The sequence below is a fragment of the Panthera leo genome, chromosome B1 (genome assembly GCF_018350215.1).
Source record: "Panthera leo isolate Ple1 chromosome B1, P.leo_Ple1_pat1.1, whole genome shotgun sequence".
Taxonomy (NCBI): Eukaryota; Metazoa; Chordata; class Mammalia; order Carnivora; family Felidae; genus Panthera; species Panthera leo.
The window spans coordinates 76,046,377-76,062,433 of record NC_056682.1 but is presented as its reverse complement, the minus strand read 5'-3'; the positions used below and the strand labels follow the sequence as shown (position 1 = coordinate 76,062,433).

Sequence of the window (16,057 nt, the reverse complement as noted above, 5' to 3'; positions counted from 1 at the left end):
GATGCTCAAGAAATGACCAATGAAAAGTTATAAAGAAATAATCTACCCTTAGAACTTAACATATACATGTCCAAAAAGAGTTTTATTTCGGGAATATGGTCTAAAATTGTTAGGAAAAAGTCTCTTGGGAAGGGCGAACAAAGTAAAGACAAAAAGGAAAGATGTTACAGATCTGTTCACTTTGTTGTAATATTTTTAGAGAGGGGTTGCTGGAGGATGGCTGATAAGCCCAAGAGAACCAATGGATACAGAAAACTGCAAATCAGGAGAAAATGAATAGAGATCGTGCAAATAAATGAAAAGTCCAGAAAAGCTCTGTTCACTAGGTATTCAATAAGTAGAAGATTCTGCAACATGAGGCTTAACTTCTCATTCTCAATATTGAGCAGAGATTACCAAAGCACAAGCAATATGATTTTTATATAGTCAACTTTAAGAAATGGCTAAGAAGCCACAATGAAATATCACTTGATACCCACTAAGATGGCTATAATAAAAAAAAAAACAATAATAAAAACAATAATAATAACAAGTGTGGGAAAGAATGTGGAGCAAATGAAACCCTCATACACTGGTGGTGGGAATGCAAAATGGTGCAGTGGCTTTGGATAACAGCTCAGCCATTCTTCTAAAGGTTAAACATAAAGTTTACCATACTACCTAGAAATTCCACTACTAGGTGTATACCCAAGAAAAATGGAAATATATGTCCACACAAAAACTTGTACACAAATGTTCATAACAGCATTATTTATATTATCCAAAAATGGAAAACAATCCAGAAATCCATCAACTGGTAAATGGATAAGTAAAGTGTGATATAGTCACACAAGGGAACATAATTCAGCAATAAAAAGGAATAAAGTACTGACACATACCACATGGATGAACCTTGAAAACATTAAGAGAATCCAGTCATAAGAGACAACATATTGATGATTCCATTTTATGTAGAATGTCCAGAATTAGGTAAATTCATGGAAACACAGAAAGTAGATTTGTGGTTGCCTAGAGCTGGGGGGTAGGGGTGGGGGTAGACGAGAGATGAGCTCAGAATTTCTTCTTCGCCTGATGAAAATGTTCCAAAACTGATTATGGTGATGGCTGCACAACTCTGTGAATATCCTGAAGATGACTAAATTGTACATTCTATTTTTTCTAATGTTTATTTTTTGAGAGAGAAAGACACACAGAGCGCAAGCAGGGGAGGGACAGAGAGAGGGAGACACACAATCCGAAGCAGGTGCCAGGCTCCACGCTGTGAGCAAAGAGCCCGACATGGGGCTTGAACTCACAAACTGTGAGATTGTGACATGAGCTGAAGTTGGCACTTAACCAACTGAGCCACCCAGGTGATCCTAAAGTGTACATTCTAAATGGGTAGATTATAGGATATGTGAATTACAACTAATAAAAAAGCAGCTAAGAATAATAGCCCTGATTAAATGATTGAATGGCTGAGGTTTTCATTTTACTATTAATATTAAAGTTAGTATAAGACTGCTATGAATTGGAACTCAGAAATAAATATTCTCTCAATTGATATTATTTGGTATGATATTCAAATTTTAAAAGTTCAGACTTCCAATTAAATACATTCTAGAAGTGGATCTCTGGTTCTTTAAGAAAAATACTTATTAATTTCACACACTGGCCTGACAACCTGATCTATGCCAACTGAAAAGTAATGGGGACACCTCGGTGGCTCAGTCAGTTGACCGTCCGACTTCGGCTCAGGTCATGACTTCATGGCTCATCAGTTCAAGTCCCGCATCGGGCTCACTATTGTCAGCACAGAGCCTGCTTTAGATCCTCTGTCCCCCTCTCTCTGCCTCTCCCCCACTTACACTCTCTCAAAAAAAATAAACGTTAAAAAAAAAAAGTAACGGTAAAAATTGAAGCTGCATTTCCATTCTGTGTGCCTTGTGCATCAACTAACCCTCAGAGCCCTGCAATTATTCCCAGTTTAAAATGTGGAGACTGAAGTTCTCAGAGAGTAAGTAACTGGCCCAGCCAGGGTCACCTGACAAACAAGGGCCGCTCTGGGCCTGGGACTGGAACTCAGCTCGGTCTGACTCCAATCCCATGCTCAAGACAGCTTTTCACAACAGCATGTTCCTGATGTCCCTTATTAAATAAACAGTGAAAGAAAGTAAAAACAGCGCATCTCTATTAACAAGTCAGAGTTTTGCTTGTAAAAAGGAAAAAGTGCAATGGAATAGAAAGGAAAAGGTGTATTTAGAAGGACAGGTTTTATATGTCTTTATATGGTTCTTTATACCATTGAGTGACAGCTGATTGGGAAATTAATGACAATATTCTAAGACATAAAGCCTCTGGTATGAGGGTTTCAATAATAAAGGGGGTTGTATTTAACTAGGACTATAAGACTCTTAATCCCTAAACACGCTCTGTGGGAAATAAAAAAGATAAATGATCTTTCAATAAAAAGCTGTAAGAAAGTCTCCCAGGTGAAGATAAGAAGTTGAACATAGATATGGCATTGATAGTAAAACTACCAGCTGTAGGAATCAAGAGGAGAAAGAGAATAAGCAGAAGAAATGTCCCAATAATAATTCCAAGTAACAGACAAACTGATAATTCTAGGAATACTCCTGATTATTGGACAAACTGTAAAAAGATTCAGAGAACAGAACACTCCCAAACTTCTCTTCCATTTCTCCAGAAACAGCATTGTAAAAAGTAAAGAACTCTCACTGGTTATCTCTCCTCAATCTTTATGATGCTAATCACCTAAGAACAAACTTGCAGTCAAGAATTTGTATACTTCCTGAGTAATCTGTGTTCAAATATTTGTAAGAAATATCATTTAACAACTAAGTTAAGAAATACTGTTATGATCAAATTAAAAATTATAATAAATATCAAATAAAAAGGTAAGCTTTTATACTATAAAAGGAAAAAATAAATGGGAAAAAGGATAAAAGAAAAAGGAATGTCTCATTTCTAGTTCCCTCCATAAATACCATTAAGATGTGGGAGCCAAACTGTATAAACTGATGTCACAGATTCTCAAAACACACATGGGAGTAAATAAAGTGACTCCTGTCTCTAGTAAGGATGTCACTGACAACAGTAAGTTTTTAACTGTTTTAGGCATTCATATTTGCCTCCTGGTAGAAATTAAGTCATAAAAGGACAAGAGATTAACAAATGATAATCATTCGTGTTATTATCTTGAAAGACTGAAACAAAGCATGAGATATCAGATCTATCCCATATGTTTCCAAGGCTATTTCCTAAGTCAATACAGGACAACTGTTGGAGAAAAGCTCAACAATCAAAAATTCTTAATTTGTTATTCTTTTCCTAAGCATTGAGGAAAACTGCTATTCTTTGATATAAGCTCAGGGGAGACTGAATGATGTGGTTTGAGAATAGAAGCTAAAAAGGAGACAAACCATAAACAGATTTTCAAATCCTTGCTAGAGCAAGAACAGAACAGGGAGTTTATCTCCAGATATGTCCTCTGCAAGTGAAAAACTCAATGGATTTCCAAGACTCATTTTGGAACTGAATTTCCAAAGTGTTACATACATTTCTCAAAGGAAGTACCTGGTGTTGACTGGTAAACAGGGTAAGTGATTTCTGTGGGTTAATGAAATAGCTATGGGCTCCTGAGTAGAATAACAAGGAAGCAAAAGGTGATTCAACCTTCAAGAAGAGTCTATAGTAAACAAGACACAGATATCTTACTGTTAACACCCACAGAATCTTTTCACATCTCTGAAAAACAAAACTGCTGATTGGTTTTCTTCGGTTCAAAGACACCCTAATACATGAGTTTGGGGGAACTACACCTTTAGATTTTAGAGAAACTGGTTGGAACCTTGATAGCACGTAGAAGGAAAGCTCAATATCCATGTTAACCTAAGGAAAACAATTTTCAACAAAGTCAGGAAAGGAACATGCCTAATACCTGATTCTACATTGTTTCTTTCTATATCTGAGGATCACAGGAATGGCTTTTTCTCAGAATTGTCTTAAAAAAAAAAAACAATAAGATTAAAACTTAGATTTAAACATAAATCTGATGTTTTATTTTTGAATGGCCTAATGAGACTATATTACAGTCAGAGACCATGAGATATACATGTCAAGTGAAATGTACATTCTGGGAAAGTAGAAGATGCAAATGGACATCAGAACTGTGGTAGTCTCTGAGTTGTGCCATCCAATTTAAAATAATTAACCTGTACAGAAAACGTGTCTCTGATGCTGAATTGAAATGTTAGCCACACGTGTCAACAGGTGTGGCTATTTCTAAAATGTAGCCATAGCAAAACCGATAGGTTAAACAGGAGCAATCTCTACTGTATAGAATCCAAAAGTATGTAAGAATAATTGAATTGCTAAGCACTTTTAACACTGCTGACCTATCTTTAAGCTCACTAGTATGTTAATATTAATTTGTTCAAGTCTTGTATACATAGTGTAACAAGACACGATACCCTATTAATTTGGTTTTTTTAGGGGAAATGTAAGGAGATATCACTATTTGGCAAGATTTTAGGTGAATACTTTAATACAGGAAAAGGGAATGCTCCCTTAGCAAGGTCAAGTCTTCAGAGGAAAACAAATCAAGACAGAGATGGGTCATTTCCACTTTCCCAGCTTTTAGTGGTGACTACAACCCGAGCACTTATAGATGCTGAGGCAGACAGACCCATTCTCTGCCACAGATCATGAAAGTTCCCAGTAGCTGAAAAGTCATCTAAATTCTAATTCAATTGGATAGATTTGCATTGGCCCAATGTAGGCTTATGAGTCTTTCACTGGGACTTGACCCATTTTCGCTTCTCAAAGAATTTAAAGACTAGGATGAAATTTAACTAGATAAGGAACAATAAAGAGAAGGACTAGAAAGATACATGACTTTATAACCATCTCGATTTAATTTTTAAAAATTAAAAATAAATAAGTAAAAGGCTGAAAATATAAAGATTTTCCCTGGTGGCATTTGCTTTGGGTAGATTATTTTCTTTTAATTTTTTAATGTTTATTTATTTTTGAGAGAGAGAGAGCGCACAAGTGGGGCAGGTGCAGAGAGAGAGGGGGTGACAGAATTCAAAGAAGGCTCCCGAGCTGTTGGCACAGAGCCCAATGCGGGGCCCAAACTCATGAACCATGAGGTCATGACCTGAGATGAAGTCGGGACTCTTAACCGACAGGGCCACCCAGGTGCCCTTAGATTATTCTTTAACTGATGTTTTTTGGAAAATTCCTCCTTCAGATCAAATAGCTTTAGGCAAAGTTACAAAAGGCAGATATCCTAACATCATGTAAAATTTGAATGTGAAAAGGAAACCCCAACTCCAGGTAAACATCTTAGGAGCACTGACAATATTCCTATTAGAGTTCCAAGTGTTTTGTGATAATATTTTTCCTTAAAGTAGGCTTCACACTCGGCACAGAGCCCAACTCAGGACTTGAACTCAAAACCCTCAGATCAAGACCTGAGCTGAGTTGCCCCTGCCCATTAAGAATTAAGGTTTTGTTCTGTGCTGTCAGTATTTGAAGGCTATAAAGTGATTACATTCTATTTTGGGCTTACCAAATCACCTAAGATTTTCTTTGCAACGATGATGTTCAACACTGGTGTAAGTAATGTAAATAGACACTCTTACCTATCAATGGTAGGAATGTGTACGACCTTTCTGGAGAGCAATTTGGGCCTTTAAAGTTTATAGCTTTTTCTTCAAAATTTTACCTCTAAAAATCTACCTTCAGGAATAGACATGTGAGGAAAATTTCCATAAGAAGGTATTTATTGCACTAACCTTTACAATAGCAAATCCAAACAGTCAACAATAGAGAAATGACCAAATAACTTTTGACATTTCCAATTTTTAATAAACTATGTAGTTATTATAATATTCAACATTTATTGTCACTTGGCCTTCACATGAACTCAATGAAGAAAGTTCTCTTATTTACTCATGAGAAAGAAAGAGTTCAGTTACTTTACAAAGGTCATGGGACTAGGAAGTGGTGGTACTGGGATTCCAAACCAGTCTAGCTCCAGAGCCCAAACTATTCAGCACTATACTAAATTGCTGTTGTATGTGTTACTTTTCGTTTAAGTTCTATTTATTTATTTTAAGAGAGAGAGAGACAGAGAGAGCACAATCAGGGGAGGAGGAGGAGGAGGAGGAGGAGGAGGAGGAGGAGGAGGAGAGAGAGAGAGAGAGAGAACCCCAAGCAGGCTCCATGCTGTAAGAGTGGAGCCTGATGCATGGCTCAGTCTCATGAACTGTGAGATCATGACCCCAGCCAAAATCAAGAGCCGCCTGTTTAACCAACTGAGTCCCTTGAGTGTCCTGTGTGTGTTACTTTCCAAAGGTGATACTGTATTATAAATTTTTCTTGCAAAGATTTTTGCTCCAATATTTACACCCAAAACTGATCTCTGGTTTTCTTTCAGGAAAAATATTGCTTCCTTGTCTCAGTGTCAATGTCATTTTCCCTTCATAAAAAATAAATTCTGAAACTTTCCTTCATTTTCTATGCTCTGAAACAGTTGAAAATAGCACTGGGATGATGTGGTTCTTAAAGGTGTGGTCAAGGAGTGCCTGGGTGGCTCAGCTGGTTAAGCGTCTAACCTCGGCTCAGGTCCTGACACGTGAGATCATGGGTCGGTCCTGTGTCAGGCCCTGTGTTGACAGCTCAGAGCCTGGAGCCTGCTTCAGATTCTATGTCACCCTCTCTCTCTTCCTGCTCATGCTGCCTCTCTCTCTAATAAACAAACATTAAAAAAAAAAAAAAAAGGAGGGTAGCTCTTTAACAACTTTCTGTATTTCATCAATAATAACTGTTCTTTGGATTTTCTATGTCTTTTGGAGTCAGCTATGGTCACATATTTTCCATTTCATTTTTTAAAAAAACTTAATAGCTTTATTGAAATACTATTTACATGCCATAAAATTTACCTGTTTGCAGTGTACAATGATTTTTAGTAAATTTGCAGATTTGTGTAATCATCATCACAATCATTTTAGAATGTTACCATCACCCTGAAAAGATCCCTTATGCCCATTTGGAATCAATCCCTGCTGCTATCTCCAGCCCCTCCAATTTGTTTTAATTGCATAAATCTATAACCTTAATGCATATATGAACAGATGCATTCATTTTATATGGATTAAATAAAACAGAGCCAAATCTTAGATATATTGCATATAAAGTGACTATATTATATCAAATTATTTACTTCTAAGAAATTAATGTGGTGCTATGTAAAAGCGGTATAATTTTCTTATAGCTCATTAATGTTACTTGGTATTTATGGAAAGAAACAAACAGTATGATTGTTCTTATTTTCCTGTGTTCAGTACTGAGGCTTCCATAAATATGTATTCTTAAATGCCCCAATGGCAGCAAGAAATAGGATGCAAATACTAAAATATGATCACAATAATCACCCTGCCTCCAGACACATCAGAAACTGCCATGATTCTTTACTTAATATTTTCTACCTTTAAGATAGTTTTAAGTGATTTACTTTTTCTTAATTTCACTTTTTAATTTTTCCTAATGAAAGTCTGGAAAAAATCTAGCTATTTCTCAATTCGACAAAGTGCTTTTCCCATAATGTTCACGACTTTATGCTGAGAATTAAGCCCAGCTGACTAGACTCCAGCCAATATACTTTTAATTAGCACTGAATAGAGATTTCTCTCATTAGGAAGCATTAGTGTCATTTGATTTTTGATCCTTGCTTCAAAGTTCTCCCCATATAATAAGGAACATTAAGTATAAGATTAAACTTTATTTAACAAGAAAATCTTTTTGCATGTTCAAACAGGCATAATCCCATCAGTAGCATATTTAGATCTAAGATTAGGAAAAATTGTTTCAAGCATGGTGAATTTCTTCCAATGATAATCCATCTTCTTCTCTTCCCTCTTTCTCCCCCTTTCAAGCCTTGCAAAACAGAACTAAACAAGACAAATCACAAACAAAAGACTTCAGTGGAAACATAGTCCCAAGATTTTTTTTAAGTGAATTTACACTGATAAGTATATATAAATACATCTTCAACTCAGAAACTAAAGAAACTCAATTAAGTTGCTTCCTGTCAACTTAATATCCTTGTTGGCCATCTGTTACTTTTGTATCAAGTTCTCCTCAAAAACATAAAGTGAGCCTCAAGAACATTTAAGTGGGTATTACAAGATTCTTTTGAGTTTTAAACAGATGTGTACTTACATGAAAGCTCAACTATACAGCACTCAAGGGTATATAATTATTGTGCTGACAAGTATGAATTCACAATAAAGTTATCCAAAGCATATATATAATCATGCATATTTTCAGAGTCTGTACATATACTTTGACCTAGGCTTATACTTTTAAAATCCATAACATTTAATAATATTTTCTTAGCAAAATCAAAGAAAAAGAATTTTACTTCACTCTTCTAATACCTAAAACTTGTTTTTAAATGTTTGTCTGAAAAAATTATCAGTTATCAAGACATCAATAATAAATATGACTTTTAACTGGAGATAATAATATAAAATTCTATATAGAATAAGCATGAAAAAATTAAAAAGCAGTACTAAATCTATAGTGTTACATGTTAAATATGTACTATTATAGGTGTCTCCTTCCAAAAAAGGCCAAAATTTAAAGATCTCCAAACTTAATCATCAAGTAGAATAAATTAAAAAAACTTCATATAAAATTTCTTTCCAATTCAGTCACCACAAACTCAGAATTAAACTCAGATAAAATCTGGAATCAATGATTTATAAGCGTTTACCAGAGAACTCGAAATTTTTACAAACGTGTAAAAAAAAGATTTGAAAACAACAATTTCAGGAACAAAAGAGAAATCAATCTACTCTTATTTATGATGGCTTCCATTACTTTCCAACCTTGCCTCTGATCACTTCCAAACTCTTTAAAGATTTAGTTAAGGTCTTCTCTGTTTTAGCTAAATCTTAGAATTTGGAGACGTGTTAATATTCCATCCCCTGCGTAAGGAATAAGAATGAAATATCTTCCTATTTTTCTTATCCCCCAATCTGTTATTCCCTCCAAATTAGTACAGTATTGTTTGACGAAAATGTTTTCTCCTAATAGTCCTATCAGCTCGGCTAATATGGAGGGGTTGAAGAGATAAATAATGAGTATGAATAAGGAGATGGGAAAAGGGATGCTCTCAATCACTATAAATTGGTACCATCTTCGTGGAGAACAATTTGGCAACAGAGATCAGACTCTAAAACTAAGTATTTTCTTCAGTCATACTATGTCAGAACAACTGACGTCAAAGCAAGGGAAAAAGTACATAAGAATAGACCTCATCAAAATAAAAAGCTTCTGCACAGGTAGGAAACAATCAGCAAAACAAAAAAGCAACCAACGGAATGGAAGAAGATATTTGCAAATGACATATCAGATAAAAGGGTTAGTATCCAAAATCTATAGAGAACTTATCAAACTCAACACCCAAAAAAACAAAGAATCCAGTGAAGAAATGGGCAAAAGACATGAATAGACACTTCTCCAAAGAAGACATCCAGATGGCCAACTGACACATGACAAAGTGCTCAACATCACTCATCATCAGGGAAATACAAATCAAAACCACAATGAGATACCACCTCACACCTGCGAAAATGGCTAACATTAACAACCTAGGCAACAACATGTTGGCAAGGATGTGGAGAGAGAGGATCTCCTTTGCACTGCTGGCAGGACTGAAAACTGGTGCAGCCACTCTGGAAAACTGTATGGAGGTTCCTCAAAAAATTAAAAATAGAACTACCCTACGACTGGTAATTGTACTACTAGGTATTTATCCAAGGGATACAGGTATGCTGTTTCGAAGGGGCACATGCACCCCCATGTTTATAGCAGCACTATCAACAATAGCCAAAGTATGGAAAGAGCCCAAATGTCCATTAATGGATGAATGCATAAAGATGTGGTATATATATACAATGGAGTATTACTCAGCACTCAAAAAAGAATGAAATCTTGCCATTTGCAACTACGTGGATGGAACTGGAAGGTATTATGCTAAGCGAAATTAGAGAAAGAAAAATATCATATGGCTTCACTCATATGAGGAATTTAAGATACTAAATAGATGAACATAAGGGAAGGGAAGCAAAAATAATATAAAAACAGGGAGGGGGACAAAACATAAGAGACTGTTAAATATAGAGAACAAACACAGGGTTGCTGCATGGGTTGTGGGAGGGGGGATGGGCTAAATGAGTAAGGGGCATTAAGGAATCTGCTCCTGAAATTACTGTTGCACTATATGCTCATTAACTTGGATGTAAATTAAAAAATAAACTAATTTAAAAAAATAAAAATAAATAAAAGGATGGTTTGAAAGGAGAAAAAAAAAGAAATACATAAGAATAGTGGTAACAATATCTATAGAATATATTCTTTAGCATATTCCACCAGCATAATTTATAATAACAGAAAATAAAAACTAAGTTTCCATTAACACAGGCATGATTTTAAAGTTACACTACACTTCTATTATCGTGTAATTTATATACCTGTACTAAAGAAAAGTCTTCAGCCCAGTATATATTGGCTTGGAAGGAAGGACTTGAGAGAAGAACATAGAGAAGAACATAGGGAATGCTTCCACTTTTTCTGTGCATATACAGAGCCCACACAAATAGACACACATAGTCAGAAAAAGAATGAAAGACAGGGAGACATCTGGAATGATGCTCAAAAAACCACCCAGGAGGTGCTAGAAGTAAAGAGGATGGGGAGAGAAACTTATTTTACTTTTTATCTTCATTTCTCTACTGCTTAAATTTTTTCAATAATTGTAAAAAAAAAAATATATATATATATACACATTACATATATATATGGGGAGAGAAACTTATTTTACTTTACTTTGTATCTTCATTTCTCTATTTAAATTTTTTCAATAATTGTAAAATATATACATATATACATATACATATATATGTATGTATATACACACATATACATATATATACATATATATATACATATACATATATATATTATACCTAGCATGCAGCAGAAGGAGGGAGCTGGAGCTAGGAGTATTTTAGTAATAACGATTAACTCTAAATTTCTTTCCATCTGCCTGCCTGGAGAGAAAGGGCATTCTGCTCTGGTCACAGGTGCACTAGATCTAACACAAAGTCTCCCATGATGGTTTTGTGAACCAAATGGAAAACTGTGGCTGAAAAAAAACAGCAGTTTAGCTAAATTGCCAGCTGAAGATCCGTCAACAAAGATGGCTGACTGAGGGATGCATTCCAGCCTGAAATTTCAGTGGCCCTCCAGCCCAGGGTCTTGGTGTTCAAATCCATACTACAAAAGACTCAGGACAAGGTGAAAGAAAGGAGAGCCACGGCCTCTGCATGCTCCTGATTAAGTCCCCCCAACATCCCCAGCCTCTCCACCATATTCCACCATTAGGACTAAATGATCTATCATCCGACTTCAGATGCTACCTACCACCATGATCTTCTCTGGCCTTGTTATCACCAATAACTACGCCTTCTCTGTGACCTCAACTTCAAGCATCTCACTTACTCAGCACACTTAAGTATCTTTCCTGCACTCCTTATAGCAAGAATGCCAATTCCAATCATTTTCAATCCCATTAGGATTTATAATCCACTGATTTTTGCCTTGCTTTACTCTCCACAGTCACTTCAATTCTCTACTTCCCTCCTTTCCAGCTTAAGTTCATGATTTATCATTATAATCACCCCGTTGCTCACCCACCCCCCTTCACCATACCCACTTCAGAAAACCTCAACCTGGTATAGCCAACTTCTGCCCTCTCTATGCCTCCACCTATGTTGCTGAACACTGCCTATGAACAATACAACTCTGCCAACTTCACTTCAAATTCAAGTGGATGCTTTCTGGGGCCCAGCAGACACACTATAATTTCTCTGGTCTGTTCATCTCCCACCCTAGTATATGACTAGTTCACTCTCTGAGTTCTCAACACTTCCCTTCTCATCCTCGCTCTCAATAGATGACTTCTATTCCACTGAAGAAATGGAAACAGTCAGCAGAGAACTTCTACCACCACATCTCCTACCAACTAGCATCTATCTATGTCCACATACTTACTTTTATTCTTGCTGTATGAAAGACCCATCTGTGCTCTGATCTAAGCATCTTCACACCCCAACTGATGCATTAGGTTCAGTGCCCTCCTGTCTGCTTAAGAACACTTCGGCAATTCTCTTGTTTTCTGTCCTACATCAATTTCTCCCTCTTTACTAGATAATTCCATTATCACACAAACATGAAATCATTTCTCCCATCTTAAAACAAGAACAAAAGACTGCACCACCCAGGCTCTTCTGCCAGCTGTTTCTCAACTTCCCTGAACAGCAAAAAACTACTTTACAAAATTGCCTTATTTGCTGTCTCCAATTATTCCCCTTTCCCTCTTGAATCTGTTGGTTCACAGCCATCTTGGGAGCCTCCCAGATATAACTTGAAACAGAGGGTAGGGAGAGACCAAAGAAAGAAGCAGGCCACTCTAGATTGGTAGGTGGCAGGGTAGGAAGGGAATTTACATGAGGCTTGTCCTGGGTGGCCAGCAAGACAAGTATCTCTCTATGCCCACTTGCCAAATCATAGAAGTTTATATAGAGGCCTTAACTGGGCTAGTCACGTATACTGTCTTCATGGTCTCAACACCACATCACTATCTCAAGGATATGTCGTTGAAATGCCTCTAGGAGTATGGAAGGCAAATAGAAACCCCATTCCAAGGACAAAGGAGGGGGTAAGGAGCTTCTGAATGCCCAGGTGCAGCTCATGGTCAATGGACAGCATGTCCACTTGATCATCTCCTTCAACAGAATCCATTCCATGATGCTAAATTCAATGGTCAGTTCTTCATTGTCTGCAGCATTTGGCAGCCAATCATTTCTTCCTCCTTTCTTCACTTGGCTTCCAGAAGACTACTATCAGTCCTCTGCCTAACTCACTCCTATCCTCTCAAGTCTCTTCTTGGTTCCTGCTTATCTCATCTAAACGTTGGTCAATCCTTAAAACTCACAGTGGGCTTTATTTATACTTACTCACTAGGTGACCTTATCTCATTTCATGGCTTTAAATACTTTAATATGCTGGTGACACCCTAATCTAGCCCTTCAATTTGTGGCAATCTCCTGATTCCACATTCATATATGCAACTGCCTACTACTTTCTAGTTGGACATTTATCAAGCATCTTAAACATGCCTATAAATGAATTTCTTGTCTATTCCCCAGAACTCTGCACCACCTAGTGTGCTCCATCTTAGTATATGGTTATTCCATACTTCCAGGGGCCTGGGCCAAAAAACATTTGACTGCTCTCTTTCTCTCATACCCTCACCCAATTTATCAGCAAGTCCCATTAGCTCTACCTTCAAAATGCAACCAGAATCTACCACCTCTTACCACTTTTGCCCCCACAGCCTCGGTCCAAAGCCATCATTATTTCCTACTCAAATTATTGCAGTAGTTTTCTAACTGGTTTCCCTGCTTCTACCCTGACCATTCTCAACCCAACAGCCACTGTGATCCATTTAAAACTTTTAAGTCAGATCTACTAAGAATAAAAGTCAAAGCTCTCACAATAGCTCATAAGGATCTACATGGTCTGACTCATTCCCTGTCTGACCTCATTTCCTATTGCTGGAGCCCCTCACCAACTCTGTTCTAGCTTTAGTGTTTCTCAAATGTCAATACACCCTTGCCTCGGGGGCTCTGTACTGCTACCGTTTGTGCTTCAACCTCTCTTCCCTCAGTTAACCACTAGCTCAATGCCTCTCTTTCCTCCAATACCTGCTCAGAAATTACCTCAGTGATGCCATCCCTGACCACTCTGTTTAAAAGTCACACTTGAGGTGCCTGGATGGCTCAATCAGTTAAGTGTCCAACTCTTGATTTCGGCTGAGGTCATGACCTCACAGTTTGTGAGTTCGAACCCCACATCAGGTTTAGCGCTGACAGTGTGGAGCCTGCTTGGGATTCTGTCTCTCCCTCCCTCTCTGCCCTTCCCCCTCCCCCACTCTCTCTCTCTGTCTCTCTCTAAATAAATAAATAAACTTAAAAAAAAAAAGATTTTTAAAAGTCATGTCTTACCCCAGTATCCTTTTCCTGTTTAATTTTTCTCCAAAGCACTTGTCATGATCTAAAACTAGAATATAAGCTCCATGAGGACAGAGGCTTTTTCTATGTTGTCATTCCTCCACTGAAAAAATGATTACTGAATAAATAAGTGATGTCTCTGGGACTTGGGAGGCTGCTGTAGCATGGAGGGAAAGATTACTAGGCAATGAATCAGGAGATCTGGATTTGAATCTGATTATAGTAGTCCCCCCCCACCCCTTATCTGCAGTTTCACTTTCACACAGTTTCAGTTACTACCAGTCAACCGTGGTCCAGAAGCAGATGATCCTTCTCTCACTTATCAGAAGGTCAATACTAGCCTAACACACCAGGTCACAATGCCTACGTCATTTACCTAATCACATAAGCATTTTATCATCTCACAGCATCACAAGAAGTTAAGTACATACAATAAGGTATTGAAAGAGAGAGAGAGAGGCCACATTCACTTAACTTTTATTACAGCATAATATCATAACTGTTCTATGTATTGTTAAGTATTATTGGTAACCTCTTACTGTGCCTAACTTATAAAGTAAACTTTATCATAGAAATGCATGTATAGGAAAAAACAATAAAGCATTTGGTACTATCTGTGGTTTCAGGACTCCACTAAAGAGGGTCTCAGAACACATCCCCCATAGGTAAGGAGGGGGACTACTATACTAGATAAGTCCCAGCTTTGCTCGTGCATAGCATAATTACAATTAGTTAAGTCATTTAACCTTTAAGATCCTCAGTTTCCTTATCTATAAAACAGAAATTAAAACCCTCACAGAGTTACTGTATGGAGGAAAATGTTATGCAAATGTAAAATACTGTCAAGCTTCTGTAACTGAGCACATGTTAAACTATTTAGAATCAATTTAACATTTCTAGACAATAGTTTATTCCCTTTGTAAACTAGGACAACTTGAATTATAACAAAGATTTTAAACTGTCCTCTCTTTACAGTGTGTAATTTGTCTACATTATTAATTGTGCACATTAATATCCTAATACTAGTATCTATTTAGAATCCATTCCGCCCAGGGCCAGGCACTCAAGGGACCAGACTCTGAGAAAGTGCAGCCACAGGACCCAGGGGGAGGAGCGGGGCCTGAGGCGCCCCCTGCTGTCCAGGGAGAGCGACAGGTATGAGGTTCCTGCCTGTGGGGTGGGGAGGGGCAAGACCTTACCCATTCCGTTCTAAATAAGGGAGATCAGAGGTCATATCTTGAGATCTTTGGTACTTTCATTTGGCTCTGGAATTGTCCTCCCCACCAGCCTTTCTGCAGCCCATAACCAAGCAAAGCTAAGATGGGTTCTCAGAGAAGCAGAAATTCAAGCCAGTTTCCTTAGTCCAGAAAATAAAATGTCAAGACATTTGTCTAGAAAATACAGACCTCACCAAAGCACAGCTGGAAAAACTGGTATTTGAAAGAGGCATCTTCTCTAAATTCTACTTTTGTTTCAAGTTACATAACAAGAAATATAAATACTCCATTTCAGTTAGTTTAGTTCTTCACAGAAATGTCTTAATCGTAATTCAAAATGATGGCATTAGCATCTATTGAGAGAATATAAAAACTGAGGTATATTTCTTAGTCCTCTAGAAAACTGTTTGTTACATTAACCCCTGTACTTTTTATCATATCATAACAAACTCACTAAATTCACTGCCAAGGGGGAAAAAGTTACTTCCTGACTGAAGAGTTTGTTTATTATGCTTATTGATATGTTTCAGATGACATGAGCTCATTCTTTTTTTCTTTCCTACTTTGGCCTCTACAAAGTTTCAAGTTAAATTAAATCTCTATTTTAATAATCCCATTCTTGATTTTTAGAAGCATAATCTCCCCCTGATTTCTACAAATCTTTTAATGCCACTCACTTTTATTGTACCC

At 37.1% G+C, this 16,057-nt stretch overlaps 1 protein-coding gene across 2 annotated transcripts in view; it reads right to left on the bottom strand.

Moving 5' to 3' along the window:
- The window catches only part of SH3D19 (SH3 domain containing 19), a 186,525-nt gene that overhangs the window by 111,033 nt on the left and 59,435 nt on the right, over positions 1-16,057 (bottom strand). The window lies entirely within an intron of this gene.